Raw genomic sequence first — 23,580 nt, 5'->3', positions numbered from 1 at the left:
TTCACCAACATCATCCATCGCTTCGGGGTCCCGAACTCCATCATCACCGACAACGGCACCCAGTTCACCGGCAAAAAATTCTTGGATTTTTGCGAGGATCACCATATCCGGGTGGACTGGGCCGCCGTGGCTCATCCCATGTCGAATGGGCAAGTAGAGCGTGCCAACGGCATGATTCTACAAGGGCTCAAGCCTCGGATCTACAACGACCTCAACAAATTCGGCAAGCGATGGATGAAGGAACTCCCCTCGGTGGTCTGGAGCCTAAGGACGACGCCGAGTCGTGCCACGGGCTTCACGCCGTTTTTCCTGGTCTACGGGGCTGAAGCTATCTTTCCCACTGACCTGGAATACGGCTCCCCGAGGGCGAGGGCCTACACCGAACAAAGCAACCAAGCTAGCCGAGAGGAATCGCTGGACCAGCTGGAGGAAGCTCGGGACAGGGCCTTACTACACTCGGCGCGGTACCAACAGTCCCTACGACGCTACCACGCCCGAGGGGTCCGGTCCCGAGAACTCCAGGTGGGCGATCTGGTGCTTCGGCTGCGGCAAGACGCCCGAGGGAGGCACAAGCTCACGCCCCCCTGGGAAGGGCCATTCGTCATCGCCAAAGTTCTGAAGCTCGGAACATACAAGCTGGCCAACAATCAAGGCGAAATCTACGGCAACGCTTGGAACATCAAACAGCTACGTCGATTCTACCCTTAAGATGTTTTCAAGTTGTTCATATACCTCGCACCTACGCAAAGTTTAGTCGTCAAGGAAGGGTCGGCCTAGCCTCGGCAAAGCATGACCCTCCCTCGGGGGCTAAAAGGGGGAGACCCCCTCTGCGTCGAATTTTTCCTCGAAAAAGGATCTCTTTTTAGCAGGATTTCTTTCGTGTTTCTTGACTACTTCGGAAAGTGGATCCTGGAAACGACGAAGTACACGTAAGCAGCCAAGGCTGACCGAGCCGAGGGACTCCTACGCCTCCGGGATACGGATACCTCACTCATCACCTTCTGCGATAAGTAACTTGCGCTCGGATAAAGCGACTCCGTGGACCGAACAAGTCTTCACGTTCGGAAGCTCTCCTGCCGAAGCAGTCCTTCAAGCTTTCTCGACTAAGTCGGGGACAGGGCCTCATGGACGGGTGAAAGTACGTGTAAGCGGCAAGGCCGACCGAGCCGAGGGATTCCCACGCCTCTGGGATACGAATACCTCACTCGTCCCTTCCGCGAAAAGCAACTCTCGCTCACACAAACACCCCTGTTACCGACAGAGTCCAGATGCTCGAAACAAGAGGAAAAAAGGCGCAGCTTCGCAAGCGTGGCGAGGGGGTGTTTTTTCTGGCCTCGGCGGCCGCAGAAAGCACACGCTACAAGATGATCTGATCCTGCAGGCTCGGGTCTTCGCGCTGAAGGGAGCCGTAGCACCCTCGGCATCGACGACGTCTTCAGCAAAGCCCGACCTAGCCTCGGGCGGCGACGCGGCCCAGGGACTCCTCCGGGAATCTGGCCCGAGCAGGCGGCTCGACCGGTTACCCCTGGGGCCTCGGTCAACCGGCTTCCAAGGGCGCCAGCCCGACCCGAGGCCTCGACTAATCGACTTTGGCGTCGGCTCCGCTGACGGACAACACGGCTAGGCTCCGGCCAACCAGGTTCCCATTCTCGAGCCAACTCCGCCTCTGTTCATACTGATATCGCTACCCCTGGCCTCGGTCCACCGAAGGGCGGCCGAGGGGTCTCTTTAACTAAGCTAGAGGAACCTCAGACAACAAGGCCGAACGGGCCGAGGGATTCCTACGCCTCCGGGATACGGATACCTCACCCGTCACCTTGACACGGGGTGACTCATGCTTGGTAAAGCGGTTCAGATAATCAACAGGCGAGGCTTAGTGCTCGAAAATGAGGAAAAAACACGGCTCCGTGCCGAAATTACATACATGTTCAGGCCCCGACAGCCGCAATGAACAAAAAACACTGGCATTCGAAGTGCCATTACGAACGGAACTCCGGTTCCCCCTCCGCAGGCACGAACGACCCCACTCCGAGGGGGAAGGCCTGCGGAGCAACTGAAGGCCGACGAATGGTGCGCCGTCACCTGCTCCAGCAGCGGCGACGACGACGCCTTCTGCTCCGAGGGACCAAGCAGCGGCAACGCCGACCTCAGGCTAGATGCCGCCGCCAGGAGGCCCCCGCCCATGCCAAAACTCGTAAGGCAAGGACGGGCAGAAGGCCGTAGAGTTGGAGGTCAGCCCGTGGCCGGCCCCGGCTATCTCGCCGGCAGCAGAACCTCTTCAAGCTGCCGTGGCGGATGCCGGCACCGCGAGCGGCTCCGAAGCCACTCGCGCCTGAAAGCCAGGCACGCTGCAGCTGCCAGCGCCACGGACGACGGCCGCCTTTCCCTCCTATCACTGAGTGAAGGAGCGGGCCGCCGCCCACGCGGGGGCCGACCTCAACTCGGCGCACTCCCCTCCCCAGCCCTGGTGATGAAAATCCTTGAGGCTGAGGGAGGGGAAGAGGCCGCAGCCCGGCTCGCTTTCCCCCACCATCAAGCCGGAGGTCGCCATCTCAGGTGACCGCCGGCGGAGGGGAGCAGCCGGGCAGCATGATGAAAATCCTTGAAGCCGAACGATGGCTGAGAGGTACCAACTCCCATGGAGTTGCGTTCCTCCAACGAGGAGGCGGGAAGGCGGCGGATACCCCCCATCCGGGGGCTTGGAAGATGGGAAGACACGATGCTTAAGGGAGGAAGAAGACATGGTTGCCTTCCAAAAGGAGTCTCCCTCCTTTTAAAGGCAACTCTCCCTACGTGCGCCCCCAGGCGCCACGGGCTGAGTCTTCTCCAACACGCTCCAAGGCCCTCCCCTGCGACTCGGGGGCTGGGTCCCGCATGTCATGCAAGCCGGCTCAGGGCAGAAGAAGCCAAACCGCCGCGCGTGGTGCGCACGACCGTCCAGCGGTTACAAGCGACCCCCCATTTTCGCCCAGACCAACGGGCAGAAGGGGCGGGCAGCCATGCAGGCGGCATGCGACCGCGCCAGATGGACGCGCTTCTCCAACTTCTGACACGCCAGCTTGGGAACCCAGGCCCACGCGTCGAGCAACCGGCGCGCCAGTTGCTGCATGCAAGCAACCGCACCGCCACTTGTGCCACCGTCGCGCCTCTTCGGTTGCGGAGCCAATGCCGCGACTCGAGGCGACCCAACAGCGCCAGCCTGGCGCGTCGGTCAAAGCGACCGAAAGTGGGCCGGCAGTAATAGCGGTGGCAGGCGGGCGGGCGCAGCGGTCACGTCGTCAGCCAGGCTCACGTCCCATCCTGGGACAGCAAGAGAGCCTCCTCTCACGGCGTGGAGACGGTGCACCCGTGACCTGTTCCTCGAACGGATCGCATGCGCGCAACGGCCGCCCCGCCAACCACTCGCCCCGTCGCATTAACTCCGCGGCGGGACAGGCGGCGCCTCTGACGGGAGGAGCGCGCGACGCTTCACCTTCGCCATAATGACCGCGTCAGAAAAGGTACGCCACGTCGTCCGATTTCGTATCCTTTTCCATTTTCCTCTTTCTCTATCTCTTGCAACAGGGACCGGGAAAGGGGGATACCCCGAAAGGGATCCTTCTCCGCGAAGGAACCGGGCTCCGAGCCCCCCACTACTGATCAGGGGTTCGAAGGCTGGCCCTCCGAAGGGTTCAACAGTCGCCTCAGATCGCGTGGGCCCGACACCCACTACTGGTCAGGGGTTCGAAGGCCAGCCCCCCGAAGGGTTCCATGGCCGCCTCAGGCTACTCGGGCTCCGCGCCCATTACTGATCAGGGGTTCGAAGGCTGGCCCCCGAAGGGTTCACAGTCGCCTCAGACACCGAGCGAGGGATGACCAGGGGTACGTTCGATACATAACCGAGGCTCGGGCTGCGCTCCCGAGGTACCCTAGGACATTTCCGAGACCAGCGGGAACGATCTTGTAACGGAATCCCATCGGAGGGAGGCATCGAGCCCTCGGACCCCGTCGCCAGGGGACCGGGTCCGGCAAATCACCCGCAGGTACTTTTGGGCGTGCCTCTGGGCCCCTAGCCGACCCCCAACGAACGGGGCACGGACGTCCACTCGGATTACCCGCTTGCAGCTCACCGGAGACACCATGTTCGGTGCCCATCGAGGGTAACATGGTGCACTCCCCCCTCCTCCTTGCGGAAAGGCGACGTAGGGGCGTATGTAAAAAGTCGAGTCTGTCCCTGATCGCCCTCTCGCCCTGTGCAGAGGCTCGGGGGCTGCTCTCGCAAAAACCGGCTCCGGCCAAATCGTTGACAGCGTCAACATACCAGCCCGAGAGCTTGGACCCCGACCGTGCACCCGGGCTACGGCCAGTTCGCATGAGGGAACGACCAGACCAGCCGAAGCATTGCGCGAGGTATTAAGACCTCGAAGGAGTGTAACCACTCCTCCGAGGCCTCGGGGGTTACACCCGGCGGGTGCGCTCGCGCGCACCCACCGGAACGAAATGCAACCGAGAAAGGCTGGTCCCCTTGCAAAAAAGTGCGACAAAAGCCTCCAAGCGAGTGCTAACACTCCCTTCGAGGATCGGGGGCTACTGTCGGGGACCATAATTAGGGGTACCCTCAAGACGCCTAATTCTCAGCTGGTAACCCCCATCAGCATAAAGCTGCAAAGGCCTGATGGGTACGATTAAGTCAGGGATCAGTCCACACGAGTGACTCGATCACGCTTCACCCGAGCCTAGCCTCGACCAAGGGCAGCCGACCTCGAGAGACTTCCGTCTCGCCCGAGGCCCCCTTTTTATGGCGGACACATCACCGGCTCGCTCGAGGCCTCGGCTTCGCTCAGAAGCAACCTTGACTAAATCGCCACACCGACTGACCAAATTGCAGGGGCATTTAACGCAAAGGTGGCCTGACACCTTTATCCTGACACGCGCCCCCGGCAGAGCCGAAGTGACCGCCGTCACTCCACCGCTCCACTGGCCAGTCTGACAGAAGGACAGCGCCGCCTGCGCCACTCCGACTGCAGTGCCACTCGACAGAGTGCGTCTGACAGGCAGTCAGGCCTTGCCAAAGGCGCCACGGCGAACACCGCCCCGCCCGACCCCAGGGCTCGGACTCGGGCTAAGACCCGGAAGACGGCGAACTCCGCTCCGCCCGACCCCAGGGCTCGGACTCGGGCTAAGACCCGGAAGATGGCGAACTCCGCTCCACCCGACCCCAGGGCTCGGACTCGGGCTAAGACCCGGAAGACGGCGAACTCCGCTCCGCCCGACCCCAGGGCTCGGACTCGGGCTAAGACCCGGAAGACGGCGAACTCCGCTCCGCCCGACCCCAGGGCTCGGACTCGGGCTAAGACCCGGAAGACGGCGAACTCCGCTCCGCCCGACCCCAGGGCTCGGACTCGGGCTAAGACCCGGAAGACGGCGAACTCCGCTCCGCCCGACCCCAGGGCTCGGACTCGGGCTAAGACCCGGAAGACGACGAAACTCCGCCTCGCCCGACGCCAGGGCTCGGACTCCGCCCTGGCCTCGGCCGAACGACTTCCGCCTCGCCCGACCCCATGGCTCGGGCTCGGCCACGGCAACGGAAGACAGACTCAACCTCGGCTTCGGAGGAACCCCCACGTCGCCCCGCCTAGGGCACAGACCGCCACGTCAACAGGAAGCGCCATCATCATCCTACCCCGAATCGACTCGGGTCACGGAGAAGAAGACCGGCGTCCCATCCGGCCAGCTCCGCCGGAGGGGCAATGATGGCGCTCCACAAGCTCTGTGACGACGGCGGCCACTAGCTCTCTTACGGAAGCAAGACGACGTCAGCAGGGACTCGACCGCTCCAACAGCTGTCCCTCCGCCAGGCTTCGTCGCACCTCCGACAGCCACGACATCACGCCAGCAGGGTGCCCAGATCTCTCCGGCTGCCACATTGGCATGTACCTAGGGCACTAGCTCACCCTCCGCTAGACACGTAGCACTCTGCTACACCCCCCATTGTACACCTGGATCCTCTCCTTACGACTATAAAAGGGAGGACCAGGGCCTTCTTAGAGAAGGTTGGCCGCGCGGGACCGAGGACGGGACAGGCGCTCTCTTGGGGCCGCTCGCTTCCCTCACCCGCGTGGACGCTTGTAACCCCCCTACTGCAAGCGCACCTGACCTGGGCGCGGGACGAACACGAAGGCCGCGGGACTTCCACCTCTCTCACGCTCGGCTCCGGCCACCTCGCCTCTCCCCCCTTCGCGCTCGCCCACGCGCTCGACCCATCTGGGCTGGGGCACGCAGCACACTCACTCGTCGGCTTAGGGACCCCCCTGTCTCGAAACGCCGACAATGGTAGTGGAGTTGCTACATGTTGGGTGGGGAAAATTGGCAGGAAGAGTGCAAATGAGAAGCGGGGGGGTGCTGGGGTTCTAGGGTCTTCACATTGAAGCTTGGGCGAGGCGCGTGGACGGTGGTCGTGGGGTGCAGGCGGTGGTTATCCACGCAGAACGCGCGATGGGGGCGCGGTCTCGATGGAGCGGGCGTTTGCGGGAAGAGGACGAGGCTAACGAGTGGGCCCACTAGTTAGAGAGAAGAGAGAGCGTGAGCGAGAGAGAGTGCACAACCGAGGGTGGCGTGTCGATAAGGCGGGCCCGTCCGACAGAGAGAGAGAGAGGGCAAGCGCGTGACTGAGCGCGTCTGAGGGTTCGGCTAGGATGACTTGCTGGGCTGAACAGCCAAGGCAGGAATGGGCTGCGGCCTTCTTTTACTTTTCTTTTATTTTCTCCTTTGTCTGAAATTCAAATATGCCATAAATTCAAATATAACCATCTCAAGCATATGCATCAAACAAAGACAAAACTTGGGGTTCAGCATGATGCAACATTTCATACTTCCTTGGAATTTTTCATACTAGAGTATAATTACATTTTTCAATGAAGTAATATTCCTTATTCTAGAGAAAAGAGAAAAGGGGTTTGGGAGGGAAGAGAAAAGAGGAGTAACACCAGAATTTGTGGGTATGAGCAAAGAAATTTATACCCCCAAATTCAGGGTGTTACACGTAAGTACACAATACAATCCTATAAATAAAATTTCAGTAAAATTGCATATATAATAGTTATGCATAAAACCGGGGCTTGCCTTCTGGTGTAGGTGATGTCATGATGTCCTCAACAAAAAAAACGGGAGCATGCTCCTAATTTCCTTTTGGATCACCCTCTTGATCCGGAACTAGGACGTACTGTCCATCAACAAGGTTGCAATCTATTGAATACAATACATGAGATATATATATTATGATATGCTAGAATGCTTGATGATACATGGTTTAGTAACAACTATGTTACTTAGCATTATGCGGGTGTTTGAACCATTAGTGTAGGTTCTCATAGGAGTTAGCACTTATAGAAATTTAGCTTAAGATTTGACTTTGTGTGGTGGATTAAGATTCAACTATTTAACTTAAAAGATTCAGCTTAGGTCTATTAGGTTTGGCATATGTGCACTACACAAAAAGTAACATTACATCACCTAGGTAATAGGCATAACCAACTTTCCAAGGGACATCACTTGTTGTCCTCCAAACCCATAGAGAGGAAAAGCTGAGCCTTGAATCTTATCGTCTGATTCCTGCATCTGCCTGAAAGCCTTTGCAAACACGATGTCTGTTGCACTGCCTGTATGAACCAAGACATTGTGTACCACGAAGCCTTTATGACACACAAGATTACCATGACATCTTTGTGTGGATAGTCCCTAAGATGAAGATCCTCTTAGGAGAATGAGATAGGAATGTGAGACCACTTGGTCTTAATGTAGGGTCCTTGGACACCCACATGTTGCACCCTTCTTTAGGCTACTTTCTTTTGCTTCTTGTTGATGGGTTCGAAGCTCGAGCCCCTAGTGATGGGGAGCAGAAGCTTCTTCAATGTTGAGGATGAAGCTTGATGGCTTGCCATGCTCTTCATCGTGGTACAAATGGTTGTGCTCATGAAATCACCGGAGGTGGGCACCGATGTTGGTCACTTGCTTTTGATTGCTTCATGGTTTCAAAAACAAGGCAACACAAGTTATAAGATTGTAACCTTCTCCCTTTTATTACTTTTTTGAAGGGTAATCCAAGGGAAAGATATAAAAGAGAAATATATGTATAGCAATGACGTATAAAAATGTAATAGAAAATGAAGTATGCTACTCATCTCATACGCCTAGGCATTTTTCAATTCATCTTTCTTCATACGACATAAATATACAAGCATACCTATGGCTTTTCACACGGGGAATCTCGAAGGTACTTCGAAGGCTAAGAGAGATGAAGCTTCAAACCCTCAAAAAGGTGAATTTATGCATGACATTGTTCACATATTTATAGGAGAGAGGTACAACTTCGTATGGAATTCAAGTATGCCCATAAAGTTTACAATTATGATATACAAATATTATTGGAGTATCATCATCTTTTTCTCTTTCTTTCTTGTTGCACAAGTCTTCAACCTCTTCCCCTTCGTTTGTTTGCGCAAGAAGCCTTTGTCATGCCGAAGCTATTGGCCTCGGCTCATACCTTCGCCTCACATTTGTCCAGCCGAAGTCTCATCCCAGGCTGATTCAGTCGAAGACCATCTTCGTCCGTCCTTTATCATGTTAAATCTTTTGAGGATGTTCAGCAAAGTAGGCCCCCAACAGCATGGTCATATTGTTTCCACTGCAATGAACAATGAAGTACTAGTTTCGTAATGCGTCAAAAAACTCCGATCATGTATTAATCATGATACTGGTGAGTTGATGGTACTTATGAATTATTCTATTTCTCTGGTCAAAACTTCAAGTGAGAAGTAGTTATCGATCTTGTATATGTGGTTAAATTGGACTTGATCCAATGGACTAACAGTTTAATCTGATTTAAGTGTGTCAATCCTTAGGTTGATCATAGTATGCGGGATAGTGAATTATAGAGTAAATAAGACATAATGGGTCAGAGGAAACTTGCCTTCACCAAACACATGCTTAGGGTCTTTAACTTTGTACAACTCGAGGAGCTTGATCACATGGTCGCCGAAGCTTGACCGTCGATTCCTCGAAGCTTGGAAATGAATCGCGATCTAATCGCAACACGAAGCGAAGACGAACATGCACAAGCAAACAAATACATACATATGCATAAGAACATTACACCATTCAAAGAAAAACATAATAAAACATACAAAAAATAGAGCTCGCTCTTATGGTCACACGACGAAAAGAAACGCGACAGTCGGAGCTACGATCGTGAAGTTATCACGTTTACGCTAAACAAGTACTAGTTAAAACATTTGATTCAACGTAATTATATTAATTGAAATTTATGAAATATAAATTAAAACAACTTAATTTTGCCTAACTTACTGTTTTAGTTATGGATGATTAAATATATAACTAATTAACTGACATCAGTGATTATAAGCGAACGGTTTAATCTCGCGCGCGGATAACGCGTGATACGTGTGAACGGCGCACGCGACATGTGCGAACGACACACGACGACGCACGCGAAACAACACTGCGACACATGCACGGTACGCGCACAACACGCATACGGCGTGCGGGCCAACACGATACGCGAAACTAATAAATAAAAAACATGATTAAACTGAACAATTATAATAAGAAACATTTCAGTTAATATTAATCATGTTGGTGACTAATTATGAATGCACAAATCGAATTCCTAAATTAGATTTTAAAATTGAAACACCGTTCTAGTAGCCATCCATCAAACAAATATTTAAATAAATTAAATAATATGTGCAACAGTTGGGAAAAATACTGCTAACATGTAGATAATTTTAATACGAACCTAACGCAACTTAAACGGATTGAATCGGGTTTAAAACGCAAAAGTTATCACTATTTTAAATTAGACTAAATTTCTGCGTACGAAACAGGGACTAAATTACAAAATTGTCATCTTCTTCCTCCTCTCTTCTCCTTCCTCTCAACCATGGGACGAGGAGCGGGAGAGGAGGGGGCTGCGCAGGGGGAAGTTCGAGCCAGCTGCTGCGGGCGTGGCTGCGTGCGGTGCTCATGTAGGGGGTGCCACGGGCGTGGGGCACGCGCCGGCTGCCGCCGGGGAGGAAACGTAGGGGGAGGGGGCGCCGCCACTGGGGAAGGTGAGGGGAGGGTGAGGGAGACCCTGCACGGACGGGAAAACGGAGAACCGAAGAAATCCTATGTACAATAATGAAGGTTTGACACCTGAAAGGGAATTAGGCTTACACCTAGTTCCTATATAATTTTGGTGGTTGAATTGCCCAACACAAATCTCTAGACTAACTAGTTTGCTCTAGTGTATAAGTTATACAGGTGTCAAAGGTTCACAACAAGCCAATTAAAAAGACCAAAGTTGGGTTCAAAATAGAGTGCTAAAGGCATCCCGGATGCCTCCCTGGTTTCGCGCACCGGACTGTCCGGTGGGGCACCGGACAGTGTCCGGTGCACCAGGGGGCCTCGCGCGGAACTCCTGAGCCTCGGGATTTTCCAGGAGCCGACACGCTATAATTCACCGGACTGTCCGGTGTACACCGGACAGTGTCCGGTGCTCCAACGGGTCGCGGCTCCGGAACTCGCCAGCCTCGGGAATTCACGAAGGCTGCTCCGCTATAATTCACCGGACATGTCCGGTGTGCACCGGACTGTCCGGTGCATCCTCGGAGCAACGGCTACTTCGCGCCAACGGCTACCTGCGACGGCATTTAATGCGCGCGCAGCGCGCGCAGAAGGCAGGCACGCCCATACCGGCGCACCGGACACTGAACAGTTCATGTCCGGTGCGCCACCGGACATCGAGGCGGGCCCAGAAGTCAGAACTCCAACGGTCAATTTCCAACGGCACTGATGACGTGGCGGGGGCACCGGACATGTCCGGTGTGCACCGGACTGTCCGGTGCGCCATCAAACAGACGACCTCCACCAACGGTCAAGTTGGTGGTTGGGGCTATAAATACCCCAACCACCCCACCATTCATGGCATCCAAGTTTTCCACTTCCCAACTATTACAAGAGCTCTAGCATTCAATTCTAGACACACCAAAGAGATCAAATCCTCTCCATATTCCACACAACGCCCTAGTGACTAGAGAGAGAGATTTGCTTGTGTTCTTTCGAGCTCTTGCGCTTGGATTGCTTCCTTCTTTCTTGATTCTTTCTTGTGATCAAACACTCACTTGTAATTGAGGCAAGAGGCACCAATTGTGTGGTGGCCCTTGCGGGAAGTTTGATTCCCAAGTGATTTGAGAAGAGAAGCTCACTCGGTCCGAGGGACCGTTTGAGAGAGGGAAGGGTTGAAAGAGACCCGGCCTTTGTGGCCTCCTCAACGGGGAGTAGGTTTGCAAGAACCGAACCTCGGTAAAACAAATCCGCGTGTCACACTCTTCATTTGCTTGCGATTTGTTTTTCACCCTCTCTTGCGGACTCGTTTATATTTCTAACGCTAACCCGGCTTGTAGTTGTGCTTATATTTGTAAATTTCAGTTTCGCCCTATTCACCCCCCCCTCTAGGCGACTATCAATTGGTATCAGAGCCCGGTGCTTCATTAGAGCCTAACCGCTCGAAGTGATGTCGGGAGATCACACCAAGAGGGAGATGGAGACCGGCAACAAGCCCACTACGAGACAAGGGAGCACTTCATCGGAAGAGTCCCGCACCAAGAGGAAGGAGAAGAAGAAGGACTCCTCCAAACGGAAGGAGAAAAGATCTTCTTCCTCACACCACAAAGAGAAGAGGGAAAAATTTTCTTCCCACAAGTCGCATCGGAAAGGCGACAAGCACAAGAGGATGAGGAAGGTGGTCTACTACGAAACCGACACTTCATCAACGTCCACCTCCGGCTCCGACGCGGCATCCGTCACTTCTAAGCGCCAAGAGCGCAAAAGTATAGTAAGATCCCCCTACGCTACCCTCGCAATTCTAAACATACACCTTTACTTTCCGTCCCATTAGGCAAACCACCAACTTTTGATGGTGAAGATTACGCTAGGTGGAGTGATTTAATGCGATTTCATCTAACCTCGCTCCACAAAAGTATATGGGATGTTGTTGAGTTTGGTGCTCAGGTACCGTCCGTAGGGGATGAAGACTATGATGAGGATGAGGTGGCCCAAATCGAGCACTTCAACTCTCAAGCAACAACAATACTCCTAGCCTCTTTAAGTAGAGAGGAGTATAACAAAGTTCAAGGGTTGAAGAGCGCCAAGGAGGTTTGGGATGTGCTCAAAACCGCGCACGAGGGAGATGAGCTCACAAAGATCACCAAGCGGGAAACGATCGAGGGGGAGCTCGGTCGGTTCTGGCTTCGCAAAGGAGAGGAGCCACAAAACATGTACAACCGGCTCAAGACTTTGGTGAACCAAGTGCGCAACCTCGGGAGCAAGAAGTGGGACGACCACGAAGTGGTTAAGGTCATTCTAAGATCTCTCATTTTCCTTAACCCCACTCAAGTTCAATTAATTCGTGGTAATCCTAGATATACCAAAATGACCCCCGAGGAAGTTATCGGGAATTTTGTAAGTTTTGAGTGCATGATCGAAGGCTCAAGGAAGATAAACGAGCTTGATGATCCCTCCACATCCGAAGCTCAACCCGTCGCATTCAAGGCGACGGAGGAAAAGAAGGAGGAGTCTACACCAAGTAGACAACCAATTGACGCCTCCAAGCTCGACAATGAGGAAATGGCACTCGTCATCAAGAGCTTCCGCCAAATCCTCAAACAAAGGAGGGGGAAAGACTACAAGTCCCGCTCCAAGAAGGTTTGCTACAAATGTGGTAAGCCCGGTCACTTTATTGCTAAATGTCCAGTATCTAGTGACAGTGACAGGGGCGACGACAAGAAGGGGAGAAGAAAGGAGAAGAAGAGGTACTACAAGAAGAAGGGCGGCGATGCCCATGTGTGTCGGGAGTGGGACTCCGACGAAAGCTCAAGCGACTCCTCCGACGACGAGGACGCCGCCAACATCGCCGTCACCAAAGGACTTCTCTTCCCCAACGTCGGCCACAAGTGCCTCATGGCAAAGGACGGCAAAAGGAAGAAGGTAAAATCAAGATCTTCCACTAAATATGAAACCTCTAGTGATGAGGATGATGCTAGCAATGAGGAGGATAACTTGCGCGTTCTTTTTGCCAACCTTAACATGGAACAAAAGGAAAAACTAAATGAGCTAATTAGTGCCATCCATGAAAAGGATGACCTCTTAGACTCCCAAGAGGACTTCCTAATCAAGGAAAATAAAAAGCATGTTAAGGTTAAAAATGCTTATGCTCTAGAGGTAGAAAAATGTGAAAAATTATCTAGTGAGCTAAGCACTTGCCATGAGACAATAGACAACCTTAGAATTGAAAATGCTAATTTGTTAGCTAAGGTTGATTCCCATGTTTGTAATGCTTCAATTCCCAATCTTAGAAATGATAATGATGATTTGCTTGCTAAGATTAAGGAATTAAATGATTCTCTTGCTAGCCTTAGAGTAGAAAATGAAAATTTGATTGCTAAGGCTAAAGATTTTGATGTTTGCAATGTTACTATTTCTAACCTTAGAAATGAGAATGATATACTACATGCTAAGGTTGTAGAATTAAAATCTTGCAAACCCTCTACATCTACCGTTGAGCACACTTCTATTTGTACTAGATGTAGAGATGTTGATGTAAATGCTATTCATGATCACATGGCCTTAATTAAACAGCAAAATGATCATATAGCAATATTAGATGCTAAAATTGCCGAGCATAACTTAGAAGATGAAAAGTTTAAATTTACTAGAAGTATGCTCTATAATGGGAGACGCCCTGGCATCAAGGATGGCATTGGCTTCCAAAGGGGAGACAATGTCAAACTTAATGCCCCTCCTAAAAATTTGTCTAACTTTGTTAAGGGCAAGGCTCCCATGCCTCAGAATAACGAGGGTTACATTTTATACCCTGCCGGTTATCCCGAGGACAAAATTAGGAAAATTCATTCTAGGAAGTCTCACTCTGGTTCTAACCATGCTTTTATGTACAAGAGTGAGACATCTAGCTCTAGGCAACCAACCCATGCTAAGTTGCCTAAGAAGAAAATTCCTAATGCATCAAATGAACATGCCATTTCATTTAAGACTTTTGATGCATCTTATGTTTTGACTAACAAATCCGGCAAGGTAGTTGCCAAGTTTGTTGGGGGCAAACACAAGGGATCAAAGACTTGTGTTTGGGTACCCAAAGTTCTTGTCTCTAATGCCAAAGGACCCAAAACCGTTTGGGTACCTAAAGTCAAGAACTAAAATTGTTTTGTAGGTTTATGCATCCGGGGGCTCAAGTTGGATACTCGACAGCGGGTGCACAAACCACATGACAGGGGAGAAGAAGATGTTCTCCTCCTACGAGGAAAACCAAGATCCCCAACGAGCTATCACATTCGGGGATAGAAATCAAGGTTTGGTCAAAGGTCTTGGTAAAATTGCTATATCTCCTGACCATTCTATTTCCAATGTTTTTCTTGTAGATTCTTTAGATTACAACTTGCTTTCCGTTTCACAATTATGTCAAATGGGCTACAACTGTCTATTTACTGATATAGGTGTTACTATCTTTAGAAGAAGTGACGATTCAATAGCATTCAAGGGAGTGTTAGAGGGTCAGCTATACTTGGTAGATTTTGATAGAGCTGAACTCGACACTTGCTTGGTTGCTAAGACTAACTTGGGTTGGCTCTGGCACCGCCGACTAGCCCATGTTGGAATGAAGAATCTTCATAAGCTTCTAAAGGGAGAACACATTTTAGGACTAACCAAAGTTCATTTTGAGAAAGACAGGATTTGTAGCGCATGCCAAGCCGGGAAGCAAGTTGGCACTCATCATCCACACAAGAACATCATGACTAGTGACAGGCCACTGGAGCTCCTACACATGGACCTATTCGGCCCGATCGCTTACATAAGCATCGGCGGGAGTAAGTACTGTCTAGTTATTGTGGATGACTATTCTCGCTTCACTTGGGTATTCTTTTTGCAGGAAAAATCTCATACCCAAGAGACCTTGAAGGGATTCTTGAGACGGGCTCAAAATGAGTTCGGCTTAAGGATCAAGAAAATTAGAAGCGACAACGGGACGGAGTTCAAGAACTCACAAATAGAAGGCTTCCTTGAGGAGGAGGGCATCAAGCATGAGTTCTCTTCTCCGTACACCCCACAACAAAATGGTGTAGTGGAGAGGAAGAATCGAACTCTATTGGACATGGCAAGAACCATGCTTGATGAGTACAAGACACCGGATCGGTTTTGGGCCGAGGCGGTCAACACTGCCTGCTACGCCATCAACCGGTTATATCTACACCGAATCCTCAAGAAGACATCCTATGAACTCCTAAATGGTAAAAAGCCAAATATTTCATATTTTAGAGTTTTTGGTAGCAAATGTTTTATTCTTGTTAAGAGAGGTAGAAAATCTAAATTTGCTCCTAAAACTGTAGAAGGCTTTTTACTAGGATATGACTCAAACACAAGGGCATATAAAGTCTTTAACAAGTCCTCAGGACTTGTTGAAGTTTCTTGTGACGTTGTGTTTGATGAAACTAACGGCTCTCAAGTAGAGCAAGTTGATCTTGATGAGATAGGTGATGAAGAGGCTCCGTGCATCGCGCTAAGGAACATGTCCATCGGGGATGTATGTCCTAAGGAATCCGAAGAGCCTCCAAAAGCACAAGATCAACTGTCCTCCTCCACGCAAGCATCTCCACCAACTCAAAATGAGGATGAGGCTCAAGTTGATGAAGGGCAAGATCAAGAAGATGAGCCACCTCAAGATAATGGCAATGCTCAAGGGGGAGATGCAAATGATCAAGAAAAGGAGGATGAGCAAGAACCAAGGCCGCCACACCCAAGAGTCCACCAAGCAATTCAACGAGATCACCCCATCGACACCATCCTCGGCGACATTCATAAGGGGGTAACTACTACATCTCGTGTTGCACATTTTTGTGAGTATTACTCTTTTGTTTCCTCTATTGAGCCACACAGGGTAGAGGAAGCACTTCAAGATTCGGATTGGGTGCTCGCGATGCAAGAGGAGCTCAACAACTTCACTAGAAATGAGGTATGGCATTTAGTTCCACGTCCTAATCAAAATGTTGTAGGAACCAAATGGGTCTTCCGCAACAAGCAAGATGAGCATGGTGTGGTGACAAGGAACAAAGCACGACTTGTGGCCAAGGGATACTCCCAAGTCGAAGGTTTGGATTTCGGTGAAACCTATGCACCCGTAGCTAGGCTTGAATCAATTCGTATATTATTGGCCTATGCTACTTACCATGGCTTCAAGCTATATCAAATGGACGTGAAGAGTGCCTTTCTCAATGGACCAATCAAGGAAGAGGTCTATGTTGAGCAACCTCCCGGCTTTGAAGATAGTGAGTATCCTAACCATGTTTATAAACTCTCTAAGGCGCTTTATGGGCTCAAGCAAGCCCCAAGAGCATGGTATGAATGCCTTAGAGATTTCCTTATCACTAATGGCTTCAAAGTCGGAAAAGCCGATCCTACTTTGTTCACTAAAACTCTTGCAAATGATTTGTTTGTATGCCAAATTTATGTTGATGATATTATATTTGGGTCTACTAACGAATCTACATGTGAGGAATTTAGTAGGATCATGACACAAAAGTTCGAGATGTCTATGATGGGGGAGTTGAAATATTTCTTAGGATTTCAAGTCAAGCAACTCCAAGAAGGCACCTTCATTAGCCAAACAAAGTACATTCAAGACATTCTAACCAAGTTTGGAATGAAAGATGCCAAACCCATCAAGACACCCATGGGAACCAATGGGCATCTCGACCTCGACACGGGAGGTAAGTCCGTGGATCAAAAGGTATACCGGTCAATGATAGGTTGTTTACTCTATTTATGTGCTTCTCGACCGGACATTATGCTTTCCGTTTGCATGTGTGCAAGATTCCAATCCGACCTTAAGGAATCCCACCTTACGGCCGTAAAACGAATCTTGAGATATCTGGCTTATACTCCTAAGTTTGGGCTTTGGTACCCTCGGGGATCCACATTTGATTTGATTGGATATTCGGATGCCGATTGGGCGGGGTGTAAGATTAATAGGAAGAGCACATCGGGGACTTGCCAGTTCTTGGGAAGATCCTTGGTGTCTTGGGCTTCAAAGAAGCAAAATTCGGTCGCTCTTTCTACCGCCGAAGCCGAGTATATTGCCGCAGGCCATTGTTGCGCGCAATTGCTTTGGATGAGGCAAACCCTGCGGGACTACGGTTACAAACTAACCAAAGTTCCTCTTCTATGTGATAATGAGAGTGCAATCCGCATGGCGGATAATCCCGTTGAGCATAGCCGCACTAAACACATAGCCATTCAGTATCATTTTCTTCGGGATCACCAACAAAAGGGGGATATCGAGATTTCTTACATTAACACTAAAGATCAATTAGCCGATATTTTTACCAAGCCACTTGATGAACAATCTTTTACCAGACTTAGGCATGAGCTCAATATTCTTGATTCTAGAAATTTCTTTTGCTAATTTGCACACATAGCTCATGAATATACCTTTGATCATGTCTCTTTCATATGCTATGACTAATGTGTTTTCAAGTCTATTTCAAACCAAGTCATAGGTGTATTGAAAGGGAATTGGAGCCTTCGGCGAAGACAAAGGCTTCCACTCCGTAACTCATCCTTCGCGGGGAGAAAGCAAAACAAAAGGACTCCTACTTTGGTATAATCTTCACTCTTTTACTTATGACCAAAGGAGGAGAAAGTAATTTAAAGGGCTCTAATGATTCCGTTTTTTGGCGATTCATGCCAAAGGGGGAGAAAATATGAGCCCAAAGCAAAAGGACCGCACCACCACCTAATTTTAAAAATTTGGAGTTTTTCAATTGGATGGAAAATTTCAAAATTGGTATCTCTTTATGTTCTAAAGGGGGAGCAAGTAGTATTTTCAAAACTTGATATCTCAAAACCCTCTTGAACACTAAGAGGAGGATTTCATTTAGGGGGAGTTTTGTGTAGTCAAAAGAAAAGCATTTGAAACAGGGGGAGAAAATTTCAAATCTTGAAAATGCTTTGCAAACTCTTATTTATTTACCTTTGACTATTTGCAAAAGAACTTTGAAAAGATTTACAAAAGATTTTTTGCAAAAACAAAACATGTGGTGCAAGCGTGGTCCAAAATGTTAAAAATGAAGGAACAATCCATGCATATCTTGTAAGCATTTCTATTGGCTCAATTCCAAGCAACCTTTGCACTTACATTATGCAAACTAGTTCAAATATGCACTTCTATACTTGCTTTGGTTTGTGTTGGCATCAATCACCAAAAAGGGGGAGATTGAAAGGGAATTAGGCTTACACCTAGTTCCTATATAATTTTGGTGGTTGAATTGCCCAACACAAATCTCTGGACTAACTAGTTTGCTCTAGTGTATAAGTTATACAGGTGTCAAAGGTTCACAACAAGCCAATTAAAAAGACCAAAGTTGGGTTCAAAATAGAGTGCTAAAGGCATCCCGGATGCCTCCCTGGTCTGGCGCACCGGACTGTCCGGTGGGGCACCGGACAGTGTCCGGTGCACCAGGGGGCCTCGCGCGGAACTCCTCAGCCTCGGGATTTTCCAGGAGCCGACACGCTATAATTCATCGGACTGTCCGGTGTACACCGGACAGTGTCCGGTGCTCCAACGGGTCGCGGCTCCGGAACTCGTCAGCCTCGGGAATTCACGAAGGCTGCTCCGCTATAATTCACCGGACATGTCCGGTGTGCACCGGACTGTCCGGTGCATCCTCGGAGCAACGGCTACTTCGCGCCAACGGCTACCTGCGACGACATTTAATGCGCGCGCAGCGCGCGCAGAAGGCAGGCGCGCCCATACCGGCGCACCGGACACTGAACAGTTCATGTCCGGTGCGCCACTGGACATCGAGGCGGGCCCAGAAGTCAGAACTCCAACGGTCAATTTCCAACGGCACTGATGACGTGGCGGGGGCACCGGACATGTCCGGTGTGCACCGGACTGTCCGGTGCGCCATCAAACAGACGGCCTCCACCAACGGTCAAGTTGGTGGTTGGGGCTATAAATACCCCAACCACCCCACCATTCATGGCATCCAAGTTTTCCACTTCCCAACTACTACAAGAGCTCTAGCATTCAATTCTAGACACACCAAAGAGATCAAATCCTCTCCATATTCCACACAACGCCCTAGTGACTAGAGAGAGATTTGCTTGTGTTCTTTCGAGCTCTTGCGCTTGGATTGCTTCCTTCTTTCTTGATTCTTTCTTGTGATCAAACACTCACTTGTAATTGAGGCAAGAGGCACCAATTGTGTGGTGGCCCTTGCGGGAAGTTTGATTCCCAAGTGATTTGAGAAGAGAAGCTCACTCGGTCCGAGGGACCGTTTGAGAGAGAAAAGGGTTGAAAGAGACCCGACCTTTGTGGCCTCCTCAACGGGGAGTAGGTTTGCAAGAACCGAACCTCGGTAAAACAAATCCGCGTGTCACACTCTTCATTTGCTTGCGATTTGTTTTTCACCCTCTCTTACGGACTCGTTTATATTTCTAACGCTAACCCGGCTTGTAGTTGTGCTTATATTTGTAAATTTCAGTTTCGCCCTATTCACCCCCCTCTAGGCGACTATCAACACCGGGGAAGAAGACCCTCGCTGGAGCCGAGAAACAAATCGTCGATTGACGAAGATTCGGGGGTCCAATCGATGAACCGAACGCGCCCAGATGAAGCCCTTGACGAGTCAAATGTAGCGGTATCCTCGGATTTCGCAGACAATGCACGGATTGGGAGTAATTGCTCGCCGGAGTTGGAACCGCTCAGAACTTCGGCAAGCAATTCCGGGAGCTAGGAGTTTAATCTGGGGAAACTATTTCATGCTCTGAAATGAGCACAACAAGGAGAAGCCGGGCATGTATATATAACTAAGTTTTGGACGAGATGGTAATTCGGTTCAAATTCGGATTTTACCATTTATAAAATTCAGAAAAGCCTAGAAATCCATATTTTGTGCTCAAAATATTATAAATGCTTTCAAAAATTCCAGAAAAATTCCTATAAATGTTTTAGCACCTAATGAACTCAAAGACATACTTAGAGTTTCTAAAAACATTTTAAGTACCTCAAATAAATAGATTTTGGTTTCCGAAAAATAGAAAAATATTCCGAAAAATATGGAAATCTAGCTAGAGCTTCTATAGGATATACTAACATGTTTCAAACACATTTTGCACTTAGAAACACCGTGCAACTGCATGAATGCAACAACCAAAATAATTCTCCACTAGCTTTGCCAATATAAAACAAAATAATTCTCCATTTTTAGGAAAAAGAGAAGGAAAGCAAAGAAATGAGAGAGTAACACCTGAATTTGGTGGATATTAGGAAAGAAATTTTACACCCCCAAATTCAAGGTGTTACGTTACTTATAATTTCTAAGTAGAATATAGGGCGTTACAAATTCTACCCCCTTAAAAATAATCTCGTACTCGAGAGATTAGTAAGAAAAAGAATGTATCCCAATCTTGTCTCAAATATATGCACAATCAAGAATCTCAGCATGATGCTTAACTTGTTATTAAAACATAGGTTCAAATAGACCTTATTATTATTCATAGAATAGTAAAATACTAGCTACTACCTAAGGTATCATTTGCGTCTTATAAATACTACTCCCTAAAAATATATAAATATATATATACATACTCTAATCTTGTTGCTTGTTGCCTTCTTCACTGGCTTCTTCACCTTCAACCGGCACCTCTTCTGGGTTTTCGGGTTCTTTGGGTTCAGCTTCTACTTCCACATGGTTGACCTGACCCCGATTGACTGATAAGGCCTGACTCTTACCTCCTGAAGCCTAACCTTGCTTCATTGGAGCTGGAGTGGTATTAGCAGCCCTTTTGGGACAGTAGTTGAATAATGGTCGTCCTATCCACATTTGAAGCATGACCTATTTGTGGATGTATTAGGAGCAACAGGTCCAGCTGGAGTGCTTGCTTGAGGAGGAGTTGATTGGGTCTGTTGAGTCTGTTGCCCAAAACTTCCACGAGCGGGTGTGCCTTGAGGTGTAGCATAACGGGGACGAATACTACTTCTAGCCTGTCCCTAGTTAGTAGCCCTTATTTTATCTCCTAGCTCAACTCACTTGTGTTCTAGGGCGATAGGCTTGTATAGCAGTCTCTAGAAGGACGGGAATGTGTGTGACGTCAATTGGTATTGAAGTGGCCCAATCAAACCCTCCAGAAATAGTTTATGTTTTGTTCTTGTCATCATCAACTTCCCAAGAGCATATCGGGATAGCTAGATGAATTTGTCTCTATATTCACTTACTGACATGCCTCCCTGTTTGAGGGATAGGAACTCCTTTTTCTTGATCTTCATGAGACCAACAGAAATATGGTAATTTATAAAGTCATTGGAGAATTCTGCCCAGGTAATGGTGTGAGTAGCAGCATGTGCTGCGCAGTATGCGTCCCACCAATCCGTAGTGGGGCCAGTGAGGTGACCTGAAACATATAGCACTTTCTCCCTGTCGGTGCATTGAGCTATATTGAGCATCTTTTCCATGGATTTTAACCAGTCATCAACTTGTAGTGGGTATGAGGAATTAGAAAATACATGTGGCTTGTGACTCATAAACTCCTGGTGCTTATCCCTGGGCGGAGCTGGTGGTGGTGGAGGTGGTAGTTGCTGTCGTTCCTACCGTTCTTGGCGCATTTCTTGACGTTTTTGCCTCATTTCCTGTTGTTCTTGATAGATCTGTGCTTGCATTTCATCATGTTGGCCATTTGTTGTAGTAGTCGCATTTGAGCAGTAGTCGCATTTGAGCAGGCGGGGGATTCAGAGGAGGATTCATTTCTAGTTCCGGATTAGCTAAAGCCCTTCTTCGACGAATTCGTACGTGTAGATCAACACCTCCTCCCCTCGTATTAACCATCTAGGTTAGAGACATATGGTAAGATAGTTTTGCAAAGGGAAGAATTTAGTTGGCAGAATAGATAGCCCATTAGTTGGTCATAGACTGAATGGTCTTAGGCAGAGCTTTGATCTATTGTTTTGTGTCTATGTCAGGATAACTATGCTTATAAGATGAATCTCCAAGGATAAGATAGAATCTGTTAAGATAAGATGAATCTGATACTAGATACATTTTAATGGGGATAATCTAGGTTGGCTAGTTATCTTATAAACACATTTTTTCTATGCCTATATGTAGATGCAATTGTGGACATTACTCCACAACTCATCACACTCAATCAAAGAACCAAATCAAACAGTTATCATAAGAACAAGCATCCAAGAGTATAGTTACCTACAAAAATAGTTTTTGTTTTTGTTTCTAAGATTAGGTCTTATTCCTAAAGGTCACTTTTAGGTACATGATTTCAAAGTGTGAAATCCACTTTTGTCTTTAGAAGTGAGAAGGTAAGAGTAATCAGAGTAAAGCAGCAATAGATGCTAAAAGATTAAGGTAAGTTTAAAAAGAACTAGAGTAGCAAAGGTAAGTAGGTAAGAGTTATCCAGTTCTATCTAGGTTTCATCCTACAGTCAACATTCCTCTAATACCACTTCTGTCACACCCAGATTTAGGGGCCAAACCTTGGCGCGATTCACATGTGTGCTAGAATCAAGTCTCACACATATGATGACTCATGGAACAGAAACGAATGTCACATCATTAATATATAACAGAGTTCTATACAAAATAGATAAATAATTACATCATACGAAGACAACAATCTAGCAACCACAGTTGACTGGAAGACGATGACCTAGACCTCTCACGAACTCATCACAACATCTTTCATGCGCCTCATCCTGCGGTACCTGTTCTTGACCTGGGGGGAATGTGAGTACAACAAGGGTGAGCTCACATACGTTCATCGCTCAACAAGTTATGGGGAATAATGTGCATGAACTCAACAAAGGTGGGAGCTCTGGTGAAGTGTAAGGCTTACCAGAGGAGATGGTTAAAGCTGAGCATTGGTTTTAAAGTTGGTCAAAATTTTATTAGCAGTTACTAAGTATAAGTAGATACCAACCCAATTAAATAAGAGATCACAATTGATAATAACACCCATGATGCAATGCATATGACAGATTAAGTTTAGTTCTATAAATTAATGATGCGAGAGTCCTGAGTCGCTCTTGACCGTGAGCACGGCTGATATCCCATCTAGCCAGGGTTTGCATTGTGGTGGAACCACCCGAATTATTCCAATTTAAGTGCCTAAGTCCCACCTTAGAGGCTAGACCACACTTAAATAGGAATAACACGTCAGTCCCTCGGATCTAGTCCGACGAGGCCACTAACAGGATCAAGTACCACGTACTCACTCGATGGAGAGGCACAGGGCAAATACAATAAAACATAAAACCATACATCAAGGAGTATTAAATTTATTACAACATCATCGGAGTTTTAGCAAAAGTAGTGATCATTGTTCTGAATGCAGCGGAATAAAACTAACGATAAATAAATGGAGGGATGGGGAAGCCTGTCCCATCACTCCTCATGCTCCTCCTCAGCCGAGGTAGGGTCCCACTCGACTGTCCAACCCAGTGGCAAGATGGACGGCCAAGTC

Source organism: Zea mays, chromosome 3 (genome assembly GCF_902167145.1).
Source record: "Zea mays cultivar B73 chromosome 3, Zm-B73-REFERENCE-NAM-5.0, whole genome shotgun sequence".
Lineage (NCBI taxonomy): Eukaryota > Viridiplantae > Streptophyta > Magnoliopsida > Poales > Poaceae > Zea > Zea mays.
This window is presented reverse-complemented; position numbering follows the sequence as displayed.